The 3,833-nt window shown below is 33.1% G+C and overlaps 1 non-coding gene across 1 annotated transcript; it reads right to left on the bottom strand.

The window, feature by feature from the left end:
• Positions 1–2,825: 2,825 nt before the first annotated feature.
• On the bottom strand, positions 2,826–2,933 carry LOC112773800 (small nucleolar RNA R71). Its single transcript, XR_003188329.1, has one exon. It is a non-coding gene; the product is annotated as a small nucleolar RNA R71 (small nucleolar RNA).
• Between the last annotated feature and the right edge of the window lie 900 nt (positions 2,934–3,833).

Genomic DNA, 3,833 nt, shown 5'->3' on the forward strand with positions numbered 1-3,833 from the left:
TCTCCGTGGGATCGACCCTTACTCACGTAAGGTTTATTACTTGGACAACCCAGTGCACTTGCTGGTTAGTTGTGCGAAGTTGTGAAGAAGAATTGAGATTATAATCGTGCGTACCAAGTTTTTGGCACCGTTGAGATCGCAATTTTGTGCACCAAGTTTTTGGCACCGTTGCCGGGGATTGTTCGAGTTTGGACAACTGATGATTCATCTTGTTGTTCAAATTAGGTAACTTTATCTTATTTTTATTTTCAAAAAAGAAATTCAAAATATTTATTTTGTTCTTCAGAATTTTAAGAATGAATTCTAGAGTTTCATCATGATCTGTTGAAACCTGGCTAGCTGTTAAGCCATGTCTAATTTTTGAACTGAGGCTTCCACTTATCATGGCAAGAGCCCTTGGACTCTCATCTGATCAGCTGTTGTATGTCTGATTTGTATGCTGAAGCTTGGCTGGCCATTGGCCATGTCTAGTGTTTTGGACCGAAGCTTTCACTGAGAGCTTGGCTGGCTAGTAAGCCATGTCTAATTCCTGGACCGGAGTTTTAGACTAACGTTGCATGATTCCTGAAATTCTTATTAAAAATTTTGAAATCCTTATTTTTCTTTTTCCAAAATATTTTCGAAAAATACCAAAAAAATTTAATAAAATCATAAAAAAAACAAAAAATTTTGTGTTTTTGTTTGAGTCTTGTGTCAAATTTTAAATTGGGTGTCAATTGCATCTTTTTAACTTTCCTCTAAATTTTCGAAAAAACTCATGCATGGTGTTCTTCATGATCTTCAAGTTGTTCTTGAGGATTTTCTTTGTTTGATCTTTAATTTTTCTTGCTTTGTGTCTTTTCTTGTTTTTCATATGCATTTTTGAATCCTTAGTGTCTAAAGTTTGAAAATTTCTAAGTTTGGTGTCTTGCATGTGTATCTTTTCTTAAGAATTTTCAAAAATAAGTTCTTGATGTTCATCTTGATCTTCAAAGTGTTCTTGGTGTTCATCTTGACATTCAAAGTGTTCTTGCATGCATTTTTATTTTAATCTTCAATTCTTATGTGTTATTTCATTTTTGTTGTTTAATAAAAAAGAGAAAAACATAAAAATGATATCTTTTCTTTTTTTCTCTTTCTTCATTAAAAATTCAAAAATCAAAAAAATATATTTCCCTTATTCTTCTCATAAATTTCGAATATTTGAGTTGACATTTTCAAAAAATTTCCAAAATTTAGTTGTTTCCTATGAGTCAAGTCAAATTTTTAATTTAAAAACTCTATCTTTTTCAAATCTTTTTCAAAATTCAAATCTTTTTCATTTTTTCTTTCATATTTTCGAAAATTTCAAAATGATTTCAAAATCTTTTTTTATTTTTTTCGAAATTAATACAAAATATTTGATGTGATTGATTCAAAAATCTCAAGTTGTTACTTGCCTATTGAGAAATGTTCAATCTTTAAATTTTAAAAATCATATCTTTTAGTTTCTTGTTAGTCAAGTAATCAACTTTAATTTTCAAAAATCAAATCTTTTTCGTTTTTCTTTTATGATTTTCGAAAATTTTAAAAATGATTTTCAAAATCTTTTTCTTAATTTCATTTCATAATTTCAAAATCTTTACTAACAATTAATGTGATTGATTCAAAAATTTTAAAGCTTGTTACTTGCCTATTAAGAAAGGTTCAATCTTTAAATTTTAGAATCATATCTTTTAGTTTCTTATTAGTCAAGTAATCAACTTCAATTTTCAAAATCAAATCTTTTTAAATCTCTTTTTCAAATCTTTTTCAAAATAAATTTCAATCATATCTTTTTTTCAAAACTTAATTTCAAAATATTTTCTAACTTCTTATCTTTTCAAAATTGACTTTCAAATCTTTTTCAATTAATCTTATCTTTTTGTTTGATTCTTATCTTTTTCAAAACTACCTAACTAATTTTCTCTCTCTAATTTTTGAAAACTCCTCACCTTTTTTTTAATTCTTTTTATTTAACTAATTGTTTCAAATTTTAATTTTATTTCTCTTTTTAAATTTCGAATTTTAACTAATATTTGAAATAAAAACAAAAATAATTCCCTTTTATTTTAATTAAATTCGAATTATTTCCTCTCTCATCTCCTTCTATTTATTTATTCATCTACTAACACTCCTCTCCCACTCAAAATTCGAACCCATCTTCTTCTCTGTGTTCGAGTTTTTCTCTTCCCCTTCTTCTATTCTTCTCTTCTTCTACTTACATAAGGAATCTCTATACTGTGACATAGAGGATTCCATATTTTCTTTGTTCTCTTCTTTTTCATATGAGCAGGAACAAGGATAAGAACATTCTTGTTGAAGCTGACCCTGAACCTGAAAGGACTCTGAAGAGGAAGCTAAGGGAAGCTAAATCACAACTCTCTGGAGAGGACCTGACAGAAGTTTTCGAAAAAGAAGGAGACATGGCCGAACCTAATAACAATGGTGGAGATGCAAGGAAGATGCTTGGTGACTATATTGCACCCTCTTCTAACTTCTATGGAAGAAGCATCTCACTCCCTGCAATTGGGACAAACAATTTTGAGCTTAAGCCTCAATTAGTTTCTCTGATGCAGCAGAACTGCAAGTTTCATGGACTTTCAATGGAAGATTCCCATCAGTTTTTAGCTGAATTCTTGCAAGTCTGTGACACTGTCAAGACCAATGGAGTTGATTCCGAGGTCTACAAGCTTCTGCTTTTCCCCTTTGCTGTAAGAGACAGAGCTAGAACATGGTTGGATTCACAACCTAAAGATAGCCTGAACTCTTGGGATAAGCTGGTCAGTGCTTTTCTGCCCGAATTCTTTCCACCTCAAAAGGTGAGCAAGCTTAGAATGGAAATCTAAACCTTCAGACAGAAGAAAGGTGGATTCCTCTATGAAGCTTGGGAAAGATATAAGCAACTGATCAAAAGGTGTCCTACTGACATGCTTTCAGAATGGAGCATCATATGTATATTCTATGATGGTCTGTCTGAGTTGTCAAAAATGTCTTTGGACCATTCTGTAGGAGGATCTCTTCATTTGAAAACCCCTACAGAAGCTCAGGAACTCATTTAAATGTTTGCAAATAACCAGTTCATGTACACCTCTGAGAGGAATCTTGTAAACAATAGGACGCCTCAGAAGAAGGGAGTTCTTGAAATTGATACTCTGAATGCCATATTGGCTCAGAACAAAATATTGACTCAACAAGTCAATATGATTTTTCAGAGTCTAAATGGATTGCAAGCTGCATCCAACAGTACTAAAGAAGCATCTTCTGAAGAAGAAGCTTATGATCCTGAGAACCCTGCAATGGCAGAGGTGAATTACATGGGAGAAGCCTATAGAAATACCTATAATCCTTCATAGAGAAATCATCCAAATTTCTCATGGAAGGACTAACAGAAGCCTCAACAAGGCTTCAACAATAATGGTGGAAGAAATAGATTTAACAATAGCAAGCCTTTTCCATCATCTTCTCAGCAACAGACAGAGAATTCTGAACAGAGCCATTCTGGCCTGGCAACCATGGTCTCTGATCTATTGAAGACCACACTGAGTTTCATGAATGAAACAAGGTAATCCATTAGAAGTTTGGAGGCACAGGTGGGTCAGCTGAGTAAGAAGATTACTGACACTCCTCCAAGTACTCTCCCAAGCAATACAGAAGAAAATCCCAAGAGAGAGTGCAAGGCCATAACCATGACCAATATGGCCGAACCTGGAGGGAGTGAGGAGGACGTGAATCCCAGTGAGAAAAGCCTCATGGGACATCCTCTGGACAGAAAGAAGTTTCCTTTTGAGGAACCAAAAGAATCTGAGGCTCGTACAGAGACCATAGAGATTTTA

Source organism: Arachis hypogaea, chromosome 18, assembly GCF_003086295.3.
Source record: "Arachis hypogaea cultivar Tifrunner chromosome 18, arahy.Tifrunner.gnm2.J5K5, whole genome shotgun sequence".
Taxonomy (NCBI): domain Eukaryota; kingdom Viridiplantae; phylum Streptophyta; class Magnoliopsida; order Fabales; family Fabaceae; genus Arachis; species Arachis hypogaea.